The sequence below is a fragment of the Canis aureus genome, chromosome 13 (assembly GCF_053574225.1).
Source record: "Canis aureus isolate CA01 chromosome 13, VMU_Caureus_v.1.0, whole genome shotgun sequence".
NCBI classification, from domain to species: domain Eukaryota; kingdom Metazoa; phylum Chordata; class Mammalia; order Carnivora; family Canidae; genus Canis; species Canis aureus.
The window spans coordinates 8,135,113-8,158,330 of NC_135623.1; the positions used below are offsets into that span (position 1 = coordinate 8,135,113).

Sequence of the window (23,218 nt, forward strand, 5' to 3'; positions counted from 1 at the left end):
CACCATGGCAGTCCCCGGCTCCTTAGCAATGACAGGTGCTCTCAAACCGTGTCTGTAATTTGGTTGTTAGGAGCTGGAAACGACCTTTCGCAGAGAGACAGCCTCCTAGAGGACAGATCAGATGCCAAGCCTGCCCTCTGCTATAATCTCTTCTAGCTTGTGAAGTCTCTACAGAGTGATGTTGACTTTACAGCAGAACCAAGCCCAGGGTGTGTGTGTGTGTGTGTGTGTGTGTGTGTGTGTGTGTGTGTAGCACTTCCATGGAAACAAGCAGTCAGCGATCTAACCTGGGATACCTGGGCCACAGCCTCCCTGAATTATAGCCCCAGACGTGGAATGAATCTTATCTCCCACCTTGTGTGCCCCCCACCTCGGCCCCGGCTTGGCAAATAGCAATGTAGCATTTAGCAAGTTCTTATGGGGACGATCCATCTACCCGCCAGTCTCCATCCTTGGATGGAACTCCTACAACACAGGTTTGTGAGTTGTATGTTCCCATAACAGGGAAGGGGCCTGATTCATGTGTGAGGAATGAAGGAATGTGAGAAGGCCCCCAGGGCCAAGCTCTGGAAATTTCTCAAGACCTGGCCCAGTTAGATGCTGGGGATAGGCTGATAGGAAGAAACTGGCACCTGGTACCACCTGCCTTCTAACCTGGGATCCATCCAGCTACAGGATGGGAAAGGTGCCCCAGGCCCCAGGGGAGGTGTGGTGGCTCACAGAGAGGAGTTGGGCTCAGTTGCTAGCTTTGAAGCAGGGCTGTCTGCCCCCATCCTGCATCCTGAGCCCTGTGGCTAGAGGCCTGAACACCTTTTTGGTCTCTGGTGAGAATTTACCAGAACTGGGATGGGAGCTAAGTCTCCAGGTGGGGGTAGGTGGCTTTAGTTGTGGGAGAAGCTGGATGAGGATTTCCAGGCTGGAGAATGGCCACAGATGGATGGAGCCAGTGTGACTATGTCTGGCACTGTGAAAGTGCTCCTTACATGACACCTTCCTGCCTCCCTTCTCCACCTTGCTAAGGCCAGCTCAGGATGGCATGTTGGGGGACTGGGGTAGGGACATCCCAGGCTGCCTGGATGGGGCTGCACAGGAATGAGTCTGGAGTGGGGAGACAAATCCCAAGCCACAGAAAGTTGGAACAAAGGAGCAATCCAAGGAAAGAGCTCCAGCAGGGCAGCCACTCTATTGATGGCACCCTGGCTCGGCCTCCAGAGCAGCCAGTCCAGTCTGGCCACGAAGCCCACCCTCTACCCCAGCCCCTAGCCTGCACCCCTGCACCTCAGCTACAATTCTTTGTTGGATCATCCTGCCCCTTCTCATATTTTTGTCTTTCAATCTGCCCCGGAAGACCTTTCATTCATTTAACAAACATTTGTGAACTTGTCAGTCTTGGCAGGAGAGAAGAACCAAGATGGAAGTTCTTTGTTGTTCCCAAGCTGGAGAGAGGAGAGAGCGCTCCCAGCAGACTGCTGTTTGGGGAGATGGGTGCATCTCTAGAGGCAGGAAGCATTGAGCTGCCTGTGGCCGCACAGGAAGGTGACTGAATCCACTGGGAGGTTCCAGTGGGGCAGGGCCACTCCTCAGAGCCGGGGGAGGGCGCTCATCACGGCGGCGCGCAGGAGCAAGGCTGTCATCTGAGCCTTTGCACAAGTGACGAAAAGTCACCCCTCGGGGCATATGAATCATGACAGGACATCCACTTTCTCCCACCTGGAGTTGTTCCCACCAGAAATGCAGGAGTGAAAAGCAGGGCAGTGGAGACTGGGCAGGAGTGGAGTGATGGACAGGGACCTGACCCAGGGGGCACCGTGTCCCTGTTGCCCTAATCAAGGGAGGAGGGAGGGACCTGTATGGAGGGCAGACTCGATTCAGGGTGTGAAGGGCAGCAGGAGGAGGGGAGACCACATCTCGGGCAGAAGGAAAGTCTGTGCAGACCCCAAGGACTGAAAACTGGTGCAAGGTTGGAGAGCGGGTGGGTGGGGGCGGGGCACTGGGCAAGTCACGGCGCTGAGCTGCTGGGCCTTACATTCCAGGTTGGGGAGTGCGGTCCTTCCCTGTGGGAAGAGGGGAGAACCCAATTACAGCTGAGATCAGGCTCTGGGAGCTGATGGAAGATGGGGAACACTGGGGTGGTGGTGCACACCAGCACAGCTGGGAGGCTTGGCGACTGGCGGCAGGTGTGCAGTTGTGCATGTGACTGTGTCCAGCCGCCATCCCCCCTCCCTTCTCACCCTGCGAGCCCTGGAGCTATGGCTTCCCCGCTGCCCCCCAGCTCCCCCACCCCTGCCAGAACCTAGGAGTGTGGTGCCCCTTTGGGAGTCGGGGCTCCCTCCAGTGAAGCTGGTGGTCTGGAAGGGGTTTGCTTGCTCAAGCTGCCTTTGGAAGGAGGGTGGAACCTCTGCTGGGTGCTGTTGTATGGAGAAGGCACAGAAATCCCCCGGGGTCACTATGTCCCCTGGACCCAGGTGGCCTCTGGGCAGGGGGAACCCACTCCCTTTGATGGGCAGGGCCTCCTGGGGCCTTCTTGCAGGCCTCCCTGGTCAGAGTAATGGCCTGTCACCTTGTGGGTCCTTGAGCTGTCAGGACCTGAGGATGCCTCCCTCAGGTGGCACCCTGGGCACTGAGGTCGCCCTGCTGTAGTCCTGGCTTAGGCCCCAGTCCCTGGGCCCTCCTGAGGCTGTTCCTGGCCCGAAGCAGCTTGGCTAGAGGCAGCCAGACCAGGGGTCCGCGCGGCGGGCAGATCACCTGACTCGGCTGAGCCTCAGGGGGCGCATGTGGCAAACGCGGCTCCCGAGGGGTGTCCAGGCGCCCCCCTTCCAGCCACTGTGCTCCCTGGGGGGTGGGGGGGCCGAGTGGGGCTGGCCAGAGCCTGGATCCGAGTGATTGAGGGCAAAGTCAGGGTCGGGAAGCCCGGGGTGCCCCGCACCGGCTCCCCAGGGCTGGAGCCCCGCGCGCGTGTTCCCGCCTCGGGAGGGCAGCGGGCGGCCCCGGGGCGCCGGGCGGGGAGCGCGCACCTCGGGGACGGCGATGGGCGCCCGCCGGGCGGGGTGCGGCCGAGGGTCCGCGGGGCTTCCCTGGCGCCCTCCCGGAGGGCCCGGGAGGAAATGACAGCGCGGGCCGGGGCGGGCGCGGAGGGAGGGGCGGCGCCCGAGGGCACGGCCTGTCCGCAGACCCCGCGCCGCCCGGCCCGGGGATTCCCCGCGCAGACCCGCCCCCCCCCCCCCCCCGCCCCGGCCCGCGGGACCCCGAGCGGCGCGGGACCGGGCAGCGGGGCGCCCCGAGGGCGGGCGCCGGGGTCCCCCGGGCCGGGCGGCAGGAAACTCTGGGGAGTGAATGGAAAGAAGTGGGTGGTCCGGGCGCTGCGACTTCCCCTGACATCACTGCCCAAATAAGGAGCTTCCAAGCGGCCGCGGGGCGGCCCGGAGCCGCGCCCGCCCGCCAGCCCGCCCCGCGCCCACCCCGCGCCGCGTGGGCCGCCTGCGAGCGCCCGGGGCACCGCCGGGCGGAGCCGAGCCGGGCGGAGCCGAGCGAGCGGGCGCTGCCGAGCCGCGGAGGCCGGGCGCAGCCCCGCGCAGCCCAGCCCGGAGCAGCGGAGGGCGGCCCCCGCCCGGCAGGTAAGCAGCGAGCCCCCTCCCCGGGCGCCTCCGCGGGCGCCTCCCCGGCCCCCTCCCCGGGCGCCTCCGCGGGCGCCTCCCCGGGCGCCTCCCCGGGCGCCGCTGGCACGGGGCTGGGCGCGGGGCGGGCGCCTCCGGGACCGCGGGGACTCCGAGCGCCGCTGCACGCGCTCCCGCCTGCGCCTCCCGGACGCTACTTCTCCGACCGCCCTGGGGTGACACAGGCGTTCCCGCCTTCCCGCGTCCCTCGCACACTCGCGCCTGGCACAGCGCCCCCCAGCCCGGGGCAGCCCCTCACCCCGCCACGCCTCTCGGGCCGGGCGCTCCCGGGGGACCCGGCGCCGGGGAGGGGGGCCTGCGGAGGGGCTTTGGCAGCCCGGCCGCCCTCCCCCTGGAGGCGGTGGCAGTTTCAGCCGGTGCCCCCGGGCTTCTGGGGAGTGAGTTAAACAACGTAGCTCTGGCTCTGCCCGCCCCCCCCCCCCCCCGCTCCCTTCACCCTGCAGAATGGCACCTGGCACAAGGGGTACAGCCGGGGGGGCGGGGGTGTCCCTGGCATGGTGGGGAGGGTGTGGTGACTGGCAGGGAGCTACTCCCAGCCTCACAGCCGGGGTGTTTCCAGAGCAGCTCCTACTCCACGGGCATCTCTCTGAGCACCCTCCCCTCCCCTCCCCGCCGCCAGTGCAGGGTGCCCGGAGTGCCGGCGGCGGCGGCGGCTGCAGAACAGGTGCAGGTGGGGTCAGCCGCTGCATCTTGCAGGGGGCTCCGCTCAGTGGCTACAATGGCTTATCCATAAAAAAAAAAAAAAAAAAAAAAAAAAAAAAAAAAAAAAAAGCCCATAATGTCTTCATTGATGGTTTTTGATCAAGGACACAGTGCAAACGGGTCAAGTCAAGTTCTGAGCCCATCACTTAGTGGCTCTGGGCAGGTTCTTTCATTTCTTTCAGCTGCATTTTATCATTTGCAAACTGGGGAGGGGTAGGAAGGTCCACACGTGAATATTGTCGGGGAGAACTGAGATCATGTAAATAAAAATGTTTTGTAGATCTAAAAGCCCTGTGCACATGCCGCTTGCCATGGTTTGGATGATTCTGGGCTGGCATTTGCCATGGCTCTGCTCTGTGATTTAGGGAGATGGAGTGCCATTTCTGTTCAGTCATCTGCAAGAAAGGGGGCTCTAATAAGTGTCCTGTGTGCCTGCTATCGGAGCCCCCAAAGCATGTTCTGTGGAACATTAGTTCTGAAAGCTGTGTGGTGAGTAAAGGTTTCTGTGTTCTAACAAGTCTGGCAGATTCTGCAAGCTCTTGGTCCCCCGCTGGCCAATTACCATCCATATTGGCAAATTAAAGGTTCTGAGAAGTACTGCAATAAAAGAACCTGGTTGACATTGTCAAGGCCAGCATTTCCCCTGTTGACCCCAGAGCCCTTTCAAGTTTCACGTGCTTCCTGTCCTAGGAAACAGTGCTTCTGGGGCTACCAGCGGTGATGCTGTGGTGCTGCAGACCTGCAACCAAACTTCGAGAGCTAAGTTGTAATTGCCTTCTTGAATGAAGAGTAGATAGAAGCTCAGAGAAGTTCAGTGGCCCCTCTGAGGTCACACAACTTAAACAGCATCCCAAGATAGTGGTAAAACAGGGACCAGAACCCAGACTCCTCATCCAGTGCTCTCACCCCCCTTCAGTTATATCCAGAAGTTGATCATTCTCTTCTGGAGCCAGTTTTGTTGCTTTGTGTGGACACTCTGCAGGATGTACTTGACAAACATAAAGATTTAAATGATTTATTGTTGAATGAATCAAATGGTCATTGGGTCGCTACTGTGTGTCATTTGTTTTGGGGACTTTAGTGTGTAAAGGTGTAGAACCTTTGGTAAAGAGTCATGGAAGCAGAGACCTCGTAGACACACACACACACACACACACACACTCCTACACACTCACATATCAATTTATAAACACAAATCCCTCTCTCCCTGTGCACAAATGTGCTCACACTCGACCCGGTGTGCTCATTCACACTCATATCCCACACCTACACACATGCTCCTCCATATGCACACTCTCACTCACCTGCTTCTGTACACACACACCTCCACCGTTATACACACTTTCACACACATCCATCCTGTGGTGCTCCAGGCTGCAGCTCAGAGGCACCTGTAGCAATGGGCATGTCCCCTGGTCCCCACCTCCCCAGAGCTGGTGGGAGTGCCTGGCACCAGCTCCCCGGGAGGAGTACTGAGCATATAGGAAGCCCTTGCAGAGCCCATCTGATGTTTGCATTTCCCCAGAGTTGTTTCATTTTTCCCATCTTTGCCATACTGATCCCCCCACCTTTTTTCTCTTTTTTCTGGTCAGCTATCATTTGGTCACATGTGACGTGACTGACAGCTCTGGCTTCTGTCTTGTTTGTTTTAATCAACCATCACAGCTCTGTTAGGGCAAGGATTTTGTGTCATTTGTTTGATTGGAATCCCCAGCTCCCAGCAGAATGCCTGGCACCGAGGAGGGGATTCAATAAGCATTTATTGAATGAGGGAGCGAGCAAGGGACTGCTGGCTGCTAGGGTGGCTGTGACCCAGACCAACATCCAGGGGGACTCATGAGCGTGTTTGCTAAGTGCCTGCTGGGTCTCGGGCACCTTTCTAGGGATTACAGCACGGAAAACCACTGAATCCTCTGTTCCTGGAGCCCACATTCCACCGGGGGTGGGTTGGGGGGTGGGTGAGAGAATGAATAGTAATGGACAAGAGAAGGCTAAACAGTGACACACACCATGGAAGTGTGATGGTTAGGGAGCAATGGGTGAAGCTAAAGATGGGGCCCAGGGAGTCCGCTGGTGAGGAGTTGACATTTATGCCGAGATCTGAATGATGAAAAGGTGACAGCCATGCAGAGATTTGGGGAAGGAGTATTCGGAGCATAAGAACAGCAGGTTCAAGGCCCTGCAGCATGAAGGAGCTGGGCTCAGGGCCCGTGGGGATGCCGCACTTGCAGCTCATGCCGTGTCCCTTACCGACACCCCTTGGAGAGGGTGGTGGCTGGTGCCTGATTTCAGTGGCTCCATCACTAAAGCCAAACTTGGCGAGTCCTGGGCTATGGGGGCAGGGCTGCCTCTGGGCTCTCGGGGAGCTGCCCTCCCTTCTTGTCTACCTCTAAACCCTATAAATGAGGAGAGGGTTGGACTCCTAAGGCCCCTGCCAGCTCTACCGTGATAAAATTTGATGCTCTGTTTGCAGGAGGTTCACAACAATTCAGGTGGTCCATCTGGAGGGATCGTGAATTAGTTGCGCCGCTTCCATTATTAATAACCATGATGTCATACATCTGTGCAGTTCCTGATCGGCTGCAGAGCACTCTCTCCTATTATCCCGCGCACTCTGTGGGCTAATCTGCCAAGGGGGGGAGGGCCGGCCGAGGGGGGTGTGCTAGGGTGGGGAGAAAGCTCTGTCACCACCACACGGCCACTGCAGGCTCATCCAAGCCGCTGACCCGGCCCCTGAATCTCTGCTTCCTCAGCTGCAAAGCAGAATATAGGAGACCCTGCCTCCTGAGGCCCTTGGGAGAGTGAAGAGAGAACCAGAGGGTCCAGGGCCTCACATGTTGTCATAGGCACTTAGTACCTGTTGGTTCCCATTTTTACAGATGAGGAACTGTGAGCTAAGAGAGATTGTGGTGGCTTTTCTGGTCCACTTGTATCTTCACTCTTCCCGGCCCAGAGCTGATGGCTGCATGACTATTTTGTTGAATGCATTTGCCTGGAGTTGCACAGCTAGTAAAGGGCAGACCTAAGACTCAAAGTCAGGACTTTGGGCTCCAAAGTCCTTTTCATAAACAGCACACTGTTTGGGAGCAGTTGTCATGGTGAATAAAGACACACCTTTACACCTCACTTGTGGATGATCAGAATTATTGTCGCTCTCTTGAAAATCTGAGAATTATAAGGTCTCAGCTTCTGAACTACTCTTTGTAAACCATGAAATTCTTTGGATTTCATAAGAAACATTTTGGAACCCTCTGGAAGAGGGTACAGATGTGAGAAAATGCTCCACTCACCCCCCGCCGCCCCCGAGGACTGAGAACAGGGTTCTTCACCAAGGGCATCCTTTGCTGTCACCTGACAGTTTTTAAAGGAAGACTTCCAGGTCCCACCCCAAATGATTCAGAGCGTCTCAGGATGGCATGTGGGCATGTGGAGAAGCCCTGGTGCTCGAAGTTCAGCCTGGGGATGAGGAGCCCAGCCACCTGAGTGCCCCGGAAGTCTGGCAGGCACAGCCTCTAGTTCCTACGTCCTTAGCTGTGACTCTAACCTCCCTGTCCCAGGCCCACACCAGCTGCATGGTGGGAGGGTGACAGACCCAAGTCTGTGTCTCCTCCTATCTGGCATGTTCTTCAGCCAAGTCCCTTTACCTCTCCTAAGCCTCAGTTTCCTATTCTGTAATATGAGAACACTAACACTGACCTACAGGGTGGCCGCATGGAGGATAGGAATCCACCTGCGTCAGGCATCTTAGGAGATGTGTGTATCTGGCATGTAGCAGGTGCACAGCAACCAGTAGTGTCGGTGGTTAATATAAAACATGCATGATAATGATAAAACAACTACAGTATTTGTGAATTGGCTACTACATGGCTCAATAAAAAATGGGCCAGTTTGCTCCAAACAGCAGACTTTTGAAAAGAGGGTACACTCCAGGTCGTAAACACCAGTCCTTGGGCTGAAGCATCCCCGGCTCGGCCCTCTTTCCGCTCCTCTGCATTGCGGAGCTCCAGCTCTGGGGGAGAGCTGAGGGCCGAGTGGGGACCAGGGACAGCAGCACTTTCCATGCCTCTGACAGATCCATTGGCTCAGAGAGGGGGAGTGAGGTTTGTGCTCCCTCCACATCAGCGGGCCCTCCCATCCCCGACGCCCGTGTACGGGGCAGCTGGGGGGAAACACCTGGCTTGTGGGAGATGCAGGAGGTGCGCTTCTAACCTACTCTATCATTCACGCGTTTGTTCACCACCAGTGGATTGTGTCCTTCTGTGGGCTCAGCTCTGGGCAGAGCACTAGGAGAGAGGCTGCTTCCTCAAGAATCTCGGAGCCTGGTGGATCCCACCGCTCACTAGCCACGTGGGCACAGACAAGTTGCATTTCCTCTCTAGATACTGTTTTCCGCATCTCCAGAACGGGATTATTCTGGCTACTTTTCCAGAAGAATAGTCTGTTGTTTTAAGGACCTACCTGTCTCTGGAGTGCTAAGTGTGAGGGTCTCTACTAGAACCGCTGGGGAGAGCGCAAGGGCTTAGGAACCAGGAGGAACTCCACTCTGCCGCTGGCTCTGCTACGCACTTGCTGTGTGATTTGCTGTATTTTTAAACTTCTCTGTTTCCTTTCCCTCACTGTATAATGTGGTTATGACACCTTTGTTGCAGGGCACTATGAGTGTTAGGTGAAATGATGAAAGAGTATCTGGCTCTCAACAAATGTGACCCCCATTTCCTCTCCATTTGGCTCTACTGTCCTCTGTGTTGCTGCTTTTGAAGATTCACCTCCACCTATTGCCACCCAAACTCATCAGGTACCCAAGAATGGGCACAGGTGGGCAGACAGCCAGATAGGAACTCAAGGAAATAAGCGCATGCTCCTTGGTGAAAGTGGGCATGGGAGAGTGGGTCCAGCCCAAGAAGGATCGGGAACCAGGGGGCAGAGCCGGCAATCCTGGATTCTGTCCGGGACCCGCCGCTAGGCCACCGTGTGTCATTTGCCAGTTCCGTCTCCCTTCTCTGGACCTCAGTGTCCTCCCCAAGGCCAGTCTGCAGGATCCCCTGGCTTTCTTCCTGCTCTGAGAGGTCTGCAGGCCTTTGATGTACAAGTGCTGAGTGGCCACAGTAATGGAGTAGGTTGGCTGGGTGTGAGGATTTCACCAACTTTTTCCAGCCTGGGCTCTGCTGGAACTGATTGTGCAGAGAAGCCAGCAGACCGACTCTGGATGAGGAGGAGACTGTGGGTTCTAACTGCCAGAGCTGCTCATGGGACAGGAGGCAAGTGAAGGGGTATTAATGGCATTAAATTAAATTAAAAAGAAAGGCATTATCCCCCCCCCTTTTTTTAAAGAAGGCTTAGAAGCCTCAAAGCCATCTGCTTCCCAAGTGGCTTTTCTCTTATTTGAATTAAATGGTACATTTGGATTAGAAGAGTTTGTTTTCAGGTTATCAGGATGGATGCAAGAGATGCAGCGTAAAACTGAGCATCCAGTTGTTCATGTACCAAATATCTGTTGAACACTTTCCAAGTATCAGGCACTGTTCTAGGCCCAAAGATACAGCAGTGGCCAAAACAGATAGCAGCCAGTGCTCTCCTGGAGCTTATAAACCAGCAGAGGGAGGCATACAGTGAACAAAGGAGCACATAAATGTGTAATAATGCCAAATGGGGTAAGTGCCATAGAGGAAAACAAGGTAGGGTTAGAAGCCAGAGAATGCCAGGGAGAGGGATCAGGGGACTTTGTAGGAGGCTCAGGGAAATTATCACTGAGAAGGTGACACGTGAGCAAAGCCACGCAGGAAATGTGGAACTGAACAGACTAATTTAAGAAGAATTTTGTTTCTCTGTGGTATACGTGGGGGCCTTATGGAAAGATCTTCTTTGAAGCTCAGGTGGTCAGCTCAGCCAGGCAGCTCAGACTCAGAGCTATCCCCCTTTAGATACAGGATACCGAATTTAATTCGTGATTGTTGTTATAGCAACGCTAATAATAAGAATAACAGTGAGCCGGCTGGGGCTCTCAGTGAATTGGGCTTTAGGCCTTCGAAATGCCTGTCCGCATAGACTGCCTCAGAATGCCTTCCTTCAAGGTAGAAGGAATCACTTCCGTGTTGCAGATGGGGCCTCGGAAGACTCTTGTATATGAAGTGACAAACCCAGGACCATATTCCAAGTGAGGGGTAGAGTGGACACCCAAACCCGGACTCCACTGCCCATCAGATGCCATGGGTCTCCTTACAGGGCAGCTTGGCACCCAGCATCCCACCTTGCATGCAGTAGAGGACACTGTTTCTTGCAAACTAAATAAATCCAGAGACGGAGAAGATATAGATGGCTAAAATGCAGTATGGGATCCTGGGTTGGATCCTGGAACAGAAAATGGACATCAGTGGAAGAGCTGGTGAAAGCTGAATAAAGCCTGTAGTTTAGTTAATGGTGGTGTGCTGATAGCACTGTCTGCGCTTTGACAGATGTGCCTCGGTTATGTAAGATGTCAACATTAAAGAACAGTGGGTGAAGGGTATATGCGAACTCTCCCCTATCTTTGCAACTTTTCTGTCAATATGACATTATTCCAAAGCAAAAATAAATGAATAAATCCACGTATGTTCCGGCTAGCTGGCCTCCTCAAGGTTATTGAGGAAAAACCTCAAAGGTCATTAAGTAATTGAGTCCCTGCTGTTATTCGTACCCCAGGTGTGCTACCTAGAGTGGCCTGTGCGAGAAGAGGTGAAAGTATAACCCGAGGTGTGGCATCATGTTCTCTTGGAGGCATCTCCGCTGGAGACTGCCCCCAAATGAGTTTCTAGTACACAGTATGACCTATATTTTAGGCTCTACCAAGCGTGCCCTTTACACGTGATGAAAGTTCACCGGCTCATTTTCACTTGATGCTATAGCAGACAGATGGAAACCTAGTTTTATCTGTAGAGCTGTATCATGTGACTGTATGAATCGTAGTGAGTAATGGCTGGGAAGAAGTGGTGCCAGGTAGTGAGAACAGAATCAGAGAATGGGAAGGGCCTATTATTGCGAATCTGGTTTTCTTTTAGGGTGGAAAACATTTACGGCCAGGGAAGGGTGTCTTCTGGATTGAAGGGAAGAGCCTGGGGCCAAGGGATTCTGAGGTTTGCTCCCTTCTGGCTGGGATTCCCCATTCACAAAACAAGTGAGCTAGTTTAGGTGGGTCTTCGGTGGCCCCCCTGGCTGAGAACCTCTGAGCCCAGAGCAGGTGACTGGTCCAGGCTCACCGCGCAACTGCAGAGCGACATAACTTCGCCTGCCTGGGCCACTTGGTCTCTTCGGGGTTTCCAGAAGGCTCAAGTCACTCCACATGTCGCCTTGGCATGTGAGCATTTGGTGTTACCCTGAAATAGAGGAGGAGCCAGAGATGTTCAGGCAGACAGGAAACCATCATCACGAGTCTGTTAGAAAGCATTTAATGTTTATGAGAGCAGGATGGCCCTCCAAGATGGGCTCCTTTCTTTTTTTTTTTTTTTTAGATTTTATTTATTTATTCATGAGAGACACACACAGAGAGAGGCAGAGACATAGGCAGAAGGAGAAGCAGGCTCGATCCCAGGATTCTGGGATCACACCCTGATCCAAAGACAGACGCTCAACCACTGAGCCACCCAGGGGCCCCCAAGATGGGCCCTTTTATTTCACTTGGCTCTGATCATGTGAAATAAAGAAGTCTAGCACTTCCCAAGGTGTGTGCCAGAGAACACGGGGCAGAGAGATGGAAAGATGTGTTACAGGGAGGAAATAAATGTGCTACAGCCATGTACCAAAAGGGCCATATGCTGTAGGAGTTGGGGGTCTTTATCAGGGAAGATGTGCATTGGAAATCTCCAAAAAAGTGTGTGTAGGAGAATGGGGTGCACATGTGTAGAGGTAGGTAGGTATTATGTGCGGTTTTGCATGCTTGGTGGATCAGAGAACTCATATATGTCTCATGTGGATGTACGTGTAAGACCTGGGATACACACACACACGAGGGTATGCGTCAGGAATGTGTGTATATGTCAAAGGAGTGGCGGGACTGGAGTTCCACGTGAAAATGTGGGGAAATGCTAAAGTCATCTGAGGTCAAAGCTGAAAAAAACAACATGAATGTTAAACTGTGGCTCTAAAAGTTGGTTCTGCATATTAGTTTCAGCATGTCAGTTTCACACATTTTTCCGATTTTGTTAACTTAATTTCTTTCTTCTCAGAAGAAAAGTGGCAAATGGCATGCAAATGATCCTTCCTCCCACCCCACCCCCCGCCCGGCCGTGTGCTGTGTTCATGGGAGACAGCAGTAATGTCACTGAGATGAGGGTAACCGAGCCCATGCGGTGGGTCTCTAACCCAGAAACCCACTTGTGACACGGCTCTTTGGGGAGCTGAAAAAGAACCACATTAAAAAAATGCCACTAAAGGCCCAAATCGGGTCTTCGTCGAGTATGGCTTTTTGCAAATAGCATCTGCGCTTCCACGTACCCAGGTGTGTTTTTCACACCGAAAGGAGGGCATTGTTAGGGTCCGTGTGCCCGTCAGTGGACATGCCCGGGGAGGTGAGGACACCCTTTGATTCGATGATGATTTCCAGTGAGGCTGATCTTCACAGCACTCCTGGGTCCCAGCCTTTCCCAGGTCCATGTGGCCCACAGGGGAGGGTCCCGTAGACCACCTGCCTGCTTGTCAAGCCCTAACTGCTGGGCCTCAGCTGCCACGTTCCCTGACTCCTGTCCCCACACACCAATCCTGCCCCCACCAAAGCCTACTCAGGCTCCTCCAGGCATATCCCTGAGGATGGCTGTGTCCCATCTAACCTGCAGGGTCCAATTCCATTTTGTGATTGCCTCTGTCAGAAACTGAACTTCAGTTTCCTGACCTGGTATTATGAGAACAATTCGCTCTTAAAAGACTCCACAAATACAATCAAGGAGAAATAACAGAAAGAGGGAAAATTTAAGTGGGAGGGGGGGAAGGTTTCTTTCTCGATGCCTTAGATGGGGTGGAGGGTGGGGGGTGGGGTGGGAAGCTTTGCAAACATCTCATTTGAGGATGACATGGTTGGTTCAGCTCATCTCTTAGACTCCGGCCTGTCCTGCATCTGAAATGTGTGACCAGAGACGTCATATGGAGTCTATGGACTCCATATGGACTCCAAAGGAGGAGGAAGCCTCTCTTCCTTTGGCTGTAAACGTGGGCTGATGCTGTCACCTCTGTCTTAGGGTTTTGAGTCAATGCTGTGAGCTTGTGGGGAACCTAGAGCAGTTCCTGGTACTCAGAAAGCTACCTGTTAGTCGTCATCACTCTTTTTTTTTTTTTTTTAGTCATCACTCTTAATGAGCAATCCATCACCTTAAAAAAAAAAAGCAAGTTTTCAAAAGTGTGCAAAAGATATAAACAGGTAGTTCTCCGAATGGCCGTTAAACACAGGACCAATGCTAGCCACCAACACCCAAAAGATTATAAATTAGAAGGCGTACAGATGGCAACAGTGAGAAAACAGATAGAGACGTGGTGCTGGCAAGGGTCAAAGGGAACTTGCAAGTCTAAATTGGTATCAATGAAAATGATAAATGCCTCTAATGGTAGTTAGAGCATTGGTCCTGTGCCTGCTTCAATCCGGCAATTCCCCAGCTGTAGGAAAATGCAGACGCACAAAGCTGTGTTACGTATGAGGACGTGCCCTTCGGCCTTGCTTGCCTTATGGACAAACTGGAAATGACCTCAACGTCCAGCAGTGGCGATGCTTAGAAAGGCGACGGAGACTTTGTACCGTGGACTATGTCGTGGCCACTTAAAAAGAAAGAAGTGAACATCTAAGTCCCAACCCGGGGAGACATTTCCAACGTGCTCTTAACCAGGAAAAGGTTTCCGTGTGATATATTTAATGCAATCCCATTCTTATACAGAGAAAGTGAAATAATTCTGCATGTGTCTGCACGTTTAAATACATTTCTGTGCTCGTGGAAGCAGAATGGGAACATATACCAGGGAAGCCGTGTGAGTGGTCGCTTCATCTGGGCAGCACAAGGGACGTTTGTCCCCTTTTTGCATTAAGTAGTTTACGTTAAATACGTCTGTGGGGTTTAAAAAAAGATTAAAAAATTAAAAAAAATTTTTTAATTTAATTTAAAAAATTTATTTTTAATTTAAAAAATTTAATTTAAAATTTTAGAAATTTAAAAAATTTAATTGTTCAACAAAGAACACAAAAAAGGAAGCCCAAAAGAAAAAAGAGAGAAAGAAGAGCAGAGGCTAATGTCTGCAGTACAGGATCATTGAGAGGTGATGCTTGACGAACATGCAATACTGTGCCTGAGCTTAGTACGTGTCCCTTCTCCCCTCCTGCCTAGACCCCGTGGCACCCCCCCGCCCCCCATCCATCCCTGAGTTCTCCCCCGCCCGCCCCAACCACAAGCTCATAAGTGGTTACAGCCCTGCTGCCACACTGAGTGCCTGCCCTCCAGGAGAGCCCGGGCTGGGGAGCCCACCCTGTCTCCTTTCCAGCAGTCCCCCGGGGCCTCTCTTCTTGGCCCCCACACCTCCTGTCTCCCTGCAGGTGCCCCTCCTCACCTTGCAGCGTGGGGCCACCTTTGGCACCTGCTCATTCTGAGGGCGAATCTTCTCGCTTGGGTCAGGTCCACTCACCAGTTTGGTTCTCTCCAGTGTCCGTCCGCGGCCAGGCCTTCCTACCCCTGGGCATGTGGGCTTTCCTGGGTCCCTTCCCCCCACTGGCTTCCACCTGGCCCTCATGAATGCCATCATGTCTGCTTAAAATCACTTTACTTCCAATTTGCTAATTTAATTCTAAGTCTTACAGAATTTTGGCAACCCTGCCAAATTGAGTGCCAGATGCAGATTTAATGAGCATTTTTCAGCTCTTTCTTTCTTTCCTGTCGGCATGAAGATGCTGAAGGGAGCAGGGTTTGGAACGGGTCCCCAGGGGGCTCCCTGGAATATCCCTCCCTGGGTTTGACCCCGAGCCGCTGGGCACTGACCCTCTCGCCAGGTGTCTCCCCATCGTCGTCGGGCAGGAAGAGCTCGTGGGTTCTGCTCCTCAGGGAGGGGAGGGCTTGCATCATCCTCCCCTTCCTAGAAGCCCCAACCCAATTCCCATCATTTGGACTTCACAGGAAGTGTATTTGGAGAAAATTGCTTATTTCCTCCGGCCCATGCCTTCCAGAAGCCATGTGCAGCTCAACAGATGTTCAAGGATTCGTCTCTTCTGTTGAACAAACACATATTGAGGGCTTTCTGGAGTGATTTCTCCATGTGGTCCGTTGACTACCTGGGATAGCGTGATGGTGGGGGAAGAGGGGCTTGGGAAAATGCAGGATTCCTAGGCCCTGCCCCTCAGCTATGGAGTCAGATGGTGTGTAGGGTGGAGGCTGGGATTCCCTCATCCAGGGGCTGCTCGAGCCTCCAGCATTTCCCTGCGTTACTTCATTTCAAATTCATCCCGATCCCTCATGGAGACAATTTTATCTCCAAGAGTAAGACTCCCAGCAGTCAAGTGGGTGGCTGAAGGCACGTAGTGGTGAGTATCAAAGCTGGGGCTTTGCTAGAGGCTTTTGATTCTAAGTATAGGGCTCTTTCCCTCACCCTGTCACCGCGCTCAGGACTCGTGATCATGACGCACGGCTCAGGCTTGACACACGGCCTGTCTGTGCCTGCTCTCGCCTAACCCACACGGGCCCTACGGTACAGGCGAGGAAACGGAGACTCTGCTGCCCTCACTGCCAGGCCGCCAGGCATTCAGCACGGCGAAAGCAAGCCAGGATTCACACCACGTCTGATTCTAAATTCTGTGCCAAGCGGTGCGGAGGGCTTGAATGGAGAATAAGCGGAGGCTCCTTCAGGAGCAGGAGAAACAAGCAAAGCTCTCTGGCTTCGGCAGCGAAGGCCTTGCCTTTGAGCAAGACACGTCTGCTTCTGGGCCTTGGCCTTGTCCCCAGCGCAAGGATGGGGTTGGTGACTGCCGAACCTTTTAAATAGTGGAACCTCCCCCTCTCCTCACTTCTTTTTCGCTCAAAATCTTACAAGGAATCGTAGTATATACAAAGACACAAAACTGAAGACACTTGCATGGCTCTGGGCTTTTTTAGGAGGCAATTTGGAAACACAGCATTTAGCATTTAGTGTGAGCCTCCTCCCTCCACCTCCACCCCCAACCTGCTCCCCCGCCACCCAAAGTGACACAGTAGCTATAGTAGCCTCAGCTTTGGGATCTGGGACGTGGGGGTCCAGTCTGGGCTCTACCACTGTCTGGCTGTGTGACCTTGAGCAAGTTGTTTGCTTTCTTGGAGTCTCCGCTTCTCCGTAAAATGGGACTGATAAGGGTTGAGTCCAGGTGAGGAGCCAGTGAACTAAGTGCATGCAAAATGCTCAGCCCACGACCCAGCACGTAGAAGCTGTGCTCACTCTTGTTTGCCTCTGACGGGTAAAACATGAGAAGGCCATGGCGAGTATTTCCCAGGGTCCCAAGGACACCATGTCATACGTGTCATGTGGATAGCACGGCCTAGATATTTGTTGGCCTCCTCTATACTTCAGCACATCTTTTAGCCCCCACAGGGGATGAGATCTTGTTCTTAGAGGAAACCTCCCTAGAGGGTTAGGGGAACCTTGGGAGGAGATAGAGTTTAGAGCCAGCTCCCTTATGGGTCTCCCAGGGCAGACATGCAAAAGGCGGGTGGGCTTGCCACCCCTCCCCCAATGGCAGAGCAGGGGACCACCTGGGCTCATGAGAGTGGTCGCTTCCCTGCTTGGGCCCGCATCCCAGGCAGGATCCAGTCGCATCCTGGAAGCCCGAGGAGGGGCAAGGGCTGAGCAGCACGTGTGTCGGGGCCAAAGGCGTACCCAGCGCATCCCAGTGTTTGGTGGCCAGACGTCAGAGAAGGAAGGGCTGCGATGCTGTAGGGCCCTCCAGCTCAGCGGTGGTGAGCCCAAGAAGGAGGGTAGACAGCTCTCCAGGGCGCATGAGGAGGCGAGGGTGCCAGCCCAGCCTCAGGGCGCACTCAGATCCCTGGGGGCGAGTCCACACTGCGCCCGTCCCCCTAAGTGGCCACCAAGCCCTGGAAGGGCCTCTTGCACCTGCAAGACCACAGCGACAAGGGAGAGTAAGTGTCTGAGAGCCAGTGGAGCACCAAGGAAGGGATGTTTTCCACCTCAGCGAGGTTATTTCTGGCTCTGCTCCTGCAGTCACTGTGGAAACTGCACATGCCTGGTTCGGTGTGGAAACATGACGAGTTTTCTAAGGGCAATGTGCACCAAGCAGGCGACCAGGAAGCTGCCACGGCAGCTGCTGGTAGGATGTGAGTGCGTGTAGGCCTGCCCTGCACCCCCCCCCCCCACACCACCACCTCGTCTCATCTCTCCCTCCCTCTGTCTGCCTGCACTTCTGTCTCCTGCAGCTAAATTTGGGGGAGATGAGTTCCGTCCGTGCAGCATGATAGGCAGAATCAAGGCTCCAAAAGGTGTCCACGTCCTGAATCCCAGAACCTGTCACTAAGTTACTTTGCATGACGAAGAAGAATGAGGGCAGCAGAGAGGAGGATGGCTGCACACCAGCTGACTGTAGAATAGGGGGATGCTCCTGGATGATGTGCTGTCACCAGGCCCTTTACATGTGGAAGAGGAAGAGGAGAATCCGTGTCAGATGTGAGGAAGGCTCCGCCAGCCGGGGCTGGCCCTGAAGATGGAGGGGGCCAGCAACCAAGGCATTCAGGCAGCTTCCAGAACCTGGAAATGTCAACACACAAGGGCTTCTCCCCAGAGCTTCCAGAAGAAACAGAGCCCTGTGAGCCCCTTGGATGTAGCCCGGTGAAACCCCTGGATTTCTGACCTCCAGACTCTAAGATAATAGATTGGTGTTGTTTTAAGCCACTGAGTTTGGTGGCAGTTTGCTGGCGTGACAGCAGGTCATACACGGGGGAAACTGAGGCTGGACTGGTGGGAGTTCCTCAGAGGGGAACGTGCTCCTCTGTTTCCCCAGGGTCTGATCACAGGTGCCCGCCGGCCAGCTCGCTGTCCGGGTGGGGAAGTGACTTCCCCCAGGGGGCGTGCAGCTCTTTAGACCCCTGTGCAGGGTCCCCTGCAACCACACCGTGCAGATGTTGTCTCCCCAGCCCACGACGCCAGCCCCATCCCCTCCATCAGCCCTCAGGTCCTCAAGCCCCCCCTGTCCTGTCCCTTCTATGTAACTTCTTCCTCTGACGCCCAGTGCCACCCCTGGGGAACCTGTCACTCTGGTGACTTGTATTGTCTGGGTTTTAACCAACAGCGTGCTGCTGCCCCTCCCCACACACCCAGACACCCACCCACCCACCAGCCGCACCCCAGAAGGCTGAGTGGATTCTGCTGGTTGGAACCGGTTGTGCCCAGGCTGAGAGGAGCCACGCTGTGTTGAGGGTCTAGACTTGCCCACAGGACGCTCAGGGTCAGTCCTGGCTGCAGCACTGGCTAACTCTGACCTCGGGGAGATCACTTCCCTCCTTCCTCATGCCAAGGCTGGAGGTGAGCAAGATTGACGTGAAGGCCCTTGAGCAGGCCGTGGTCCTGGGTCAGGTCACTGTCGGTGTCATTTTTCTTGTCCCCAACATGTGGCCCAGGAGTGACCTTTTTTTTAAAAAAGATTTTATTTATTCATGAGAGACACACAGAGAGAGGCAGAGACACAGGCAGAGGGAGAAGCAGGCTCCATGCAGGGAGCCCGACGCGGGACTCGATCCCAGGACCCCAGGATCAGGCCCTGGGCCAAAGGCAGCGCTCAACTGCTGAGCCACCCAGGGATCCCCACCAAGTACTCTCCCAACTGGGGCATATGCCACCCCCTGCCTGGGAGTCCTTCTCTCCTTGCTTTCCTGGGCCCCTCCCATATGCCGGGATGTGGACAAAACCTAGAGAAACCATGGGACACCAGGGTCGGGACGTGGGTGAGGCCGGTGAGGTGCCCGGGACCAGAGTCAAGGCGGTACGCTCCTCAGCATCACACGAATGTGGCACAGAAGATGTGACCCCGTAGTCCATGTGATAGATGAGGGAAGCGGGCTGGAGAGTGGAAATGCTTTGCTCAAGGGCATGGGGGAAGCTCGGGGCAGAGCTGGGACCAGCACAGCCCGCCTGTCTCCTTCAGCCCAGGCGAGTCCCTTCCTCCTCCAAGTCAATGCCTGAGTGAGTAGCTCAATGAGTTTATCACGCCAGCACGTATTTCTTGAGTGCCTATTCTGGTTGATACTATGCTAGGGGCTGGGCTACAGCTTGGGAATGAGACAAATGGCCTGGTTCTTCCCTGAGAACTTATATTCTTTAAGGAGAGAGTGAGTAATCATGCATTAGCTCCTTAATTACAGTGGCGATGAGTGCTGTGCGGGGATGGTGAGACGTCATGGGCTGTGCACGGTCGTGCGGGTTATACACTGAGCGAGTCCACGCAGAGGGCCTTAAGTGAGCCCCCATTTAAGCATTTGTAGTATAATTTGGAAGTCGGGACCCGGATGTCCTCAAAGGAATGGCACAAGGCCATGGGTAACAAGTGAGAGAGCCAGACCCAGAAGAAGGGCCCAGAATCACGGCCCTAAATCCTTACCCTGTCTCTCACATGCAGTCAGCCCTCACTGGGGGTGCTAGAGGAGGGAGCCAGAAGGGCCTGGGAGACCAGCAGGAAGAGCAAGGCATTGCCCTGTGTCACGGGTGCAGTTTCTGTTGTCCTGGATTGGGCGTCTGCGATGGCAAAGGGCGCCGGAATCCAGGCCTCTCAGCTGAGACAACATCGGGTTCTCAGCATTGCCTACTGTCTGGAATGTTGGGCCTGGAAGGAGCCGGCTTCTAGGATCTAGGCATCTCCCGGCCAGCAGCTCACTGTGGGGCTTTGTGCCCTCACCTCTCGGGGTGTTTCTGCCTGCGCGAAGAAAGCTCACGGAACAGCACAGAGGGAGGTGTGTGCTGTTGTTTTGTCAAGGTCCCTGCCTGTCTGTCGGGTGAGGCCCCAGGCAGCTGTGGGGTGATGACCTGGGGGCCGCTCCCCTCCCCGAGCCTCACTGCATCTGTGAAATGAAAGTGAGAAAGGCCGATCTCACCCAGTTGTGAAAATTGAAAAAAAAGAAAGAAAGGAAGGAAGGGAGGGAGGGAGGAAGGGAGGGAGGGAGGGAGGGAGGGAGGAAGGAAGGAAGGAAGGAAGGAAGGAAGGAAGGAAGGAGAAAGAAAGAAAGAAAGAAAGAAAGAAAGAAAGAAAGAAAGAAAGAAAGAAAGAAAGAAAGGGAACAGATATGCATCAGTGTTTTAAATCCTTGGCTCACGAGGACATAGACGTTGCCTCCTACGGAGAGCATCCCATTGAGGATCCATAGGGCACCTGGCATATTTGCAGAGCTAGAGATGCATCTGGGCTTTCTGGAGGAGCAGAGGAGGAGGCCTGGTTCTCTCTGTTTGTTTTCCTTTGATGGGGGAGAGTTATTCGGGCTGGTAAATGATACCAACTCCTCAGCAGGGAGGTAGAACAGAAGGGGTTCTGTAGAGATGGGCATGTTCCGTCTTTGGTTTGACAGAAGGGGGACGTGGAGTCCCGGAGAGAGACCAAGGCAAGGGGAGAGCTGCTAGGGGCCCGGGGGCCGCAGCGCAGAGAGATGGCAGATTCCCCGGGGATGTCCCCGGGGTCGTTCAGGTGGGCCGTGGACCTGCCAGGTTGGCAGCATCACCTGTTGCTGGTCCTGGAAGGTGAGCTTCTGGGTGTGGTGATGTCAGGGGCAACGTGGGGGAGGGGGCAGGCCGGTGCAGGTGTGCTTGGTCCTCACGCTCTTCCTGCCCTTGAGCCTGCTGTCTGTGGGGCGGCAGATGGGGGAGGGCAGCCTGCACGGGCTGCATGGTTGGTGTGTTGCAGCAGAGCCCCAGACGGAGGGCCAGAGCATGAGAGATGGGGCTTCTAGAAAGTTCCCAGACAGCAGTGGGGCTGGTGCAGAAGGAGGCTTCGCCAGAGCCAAACCTTCAGGGGATGGGTGGGAGCCTGCTTGTGGAGAAGGGGAGGGGAGGATCCTCTTAAGGGTGGGGGGTCCCTCCTCAGAGTTGGGATGATGCAAACAAGGGTTCAAAGACTGGGGAGGAGGCTCCAGTGTTTTCAGATGGCTGAGAGGCCAGGGGTGGGAGAGCATGGCAGGGGAAGGGGGAGGCTGGGTGCTTATGGTCCTTCCTGTGGGGAAGAGGCTCTGACCCCTTCCAGAGGGATCTGATTCCTGACGGCAGTCAGCAGGCCTCAGGAATGGTCAGGGGGCACCGTCGCGCGTGCCTCTTCTGTGATGCGTGGAGGGTGGCCCCGGGGCCAGTGCGGTGGAGAGGAGCTGACAGGCTGAAGGCGCTTCAGGAGCCAGTTCTCTGAGAACCCGGTGGCACATGGGATGTGGGGGGTGAGGGAGAGGGTCATGATGGCCCCTGGACTTTAGGGTGCTTGACTGACCTTCAAGACCTCCGTGCTGAGGCTTAGAATCTGACCCTGGGCTCGGGGCTGCTGGCCTGGGATTCAGCATTGGAGACCGGGTTAGGGTGGGGCTGTGAGCCCCTTGTGGTCCCAGTGCCTGGATGACACCCCCATCTGCTGGTTCCCTCAAGACGAACCAAAAAAAAAGTGTGTGGATGCTGTCGGGATGTTGATTCATCTTCACCAACCCACCTACAGATATTTTCCCCTGTTACCCAGGGGTAGTAAATTGAGATAACTCAGTGTTTATTCACTCATTTATTGTCACCAATTATGTTCAAGGCTTTGTGAGTGATACAGAGATGAATCACACACATCCCAGTCCTGTCCTCAAAGCTCGTGTGGTTTGTCTGTGATGCCGACAAGAATGTGTGTGTATTTTATTGCACACGCAGGGGTAGAGGAGGTAAATGCCACAATAAAGAGACCAAATGCTGTAAATAAGAGACCGTTTCTGGCCCGGGAGGGTAGGTCAGGGAGGGCTTCGTGGAGGAGGTGGCATGTGAGCTGGGCTCACACGGGCGGATGTGGTTGGATTAGGCCATGGGGGAATGGAGAAAAGCATTCGGGACAGAGATGTGCTTGAAAGGGGAACATGAACACTCGGAGCAGACGTTGTGGCTCCAGGGGCAGGGTTTGGTATGGGAACGTTGATGTCAGGGGCGTCTTGGCATTTTTGTGAAGCTGATCCCAAGTGTAGCCTGCACTCTCCAGCAGGGACCACCGGAGGATTTGGGACAGGAGAGGGCAGGGAGAGAGCTGGATATCAGGGCGGTTTTGTGGGCCTTATAGAGAGGGTGAGCTTAGGACAGCTCAGACCCTGTTACGTCTCGGCCCAGATCGGGAGACGGCCACTGGGTCTTAGCAAGGGTGCCATGAGAAAGAACCGCACCCACACTTATTGACACTTCTTGAGGCTGTAGGCCGGGCACTCTTCTAAGCCTTCTAAGTGCGTTACCTGGTTGAGGCTCCCCACCATCCAGCCAGGTAGGTGCTCCTTTTAGTCCCATTTTACAGACTGGTTCACCGAGGCCCAGAGATCTGACCCTGGGAAGCAGAGGTAGGGGAAGGATTCAAACCCAGGAGCTCGTGCCCTTAAATCCCACCGTGGAAATGTCTTCACAAAGGGAGAGCAGACAAGAGGTGGCCCTGCCAGGGGAGGGGCCCTCCCTCCCACCCGCCGTTCACCCCACTATAGTGGCTCTGAGGGCCAATCCAGGCCTTCCAACTCCCCCACCACCACCACCAGTAAATGGTGAAGGGCCCCACGGGCCTGATCCGGTTCACCAGCCCTGACAACCTACATAGACGTGGTGGCGATGTCGATAACTGATGGAGTGGAAACTCTATGGAAAAAGGTACCCACTCAATCAGCCACAGGGTCCAAAAAAAG

At 54.7% G+C, this 23,218-nt stretch overlaps 1 protein-coding gene across 8 annotated transcripts in view; it reads left to right on the plus strand.

Moving 5' to 3' along the window:
• HIVEP3 (HIVEP zinc finger 3) overlaps positions 1-23,218 on the plus strand; it is a 457,232-nt gene that overhangs the window by 328,382 nt on the left and 105,632 nt on the right. Inside the window, exon 1 of one of the 8 annotated variants that reach the window (XM_077844482.1) lies at positions 3,498-3,614. The exons of the other annotated variants lie outside the window; for them this stretch is intronic. The gene's annotated coding sequence lies outside the window, so the exon portion shown is untranslated. Of the gene's footprint in view, positions 1-3,497; positions 3,615-23,218 lie in introns of those variants that run through there. 8 annotated transcript variants of the gene reach the window in all.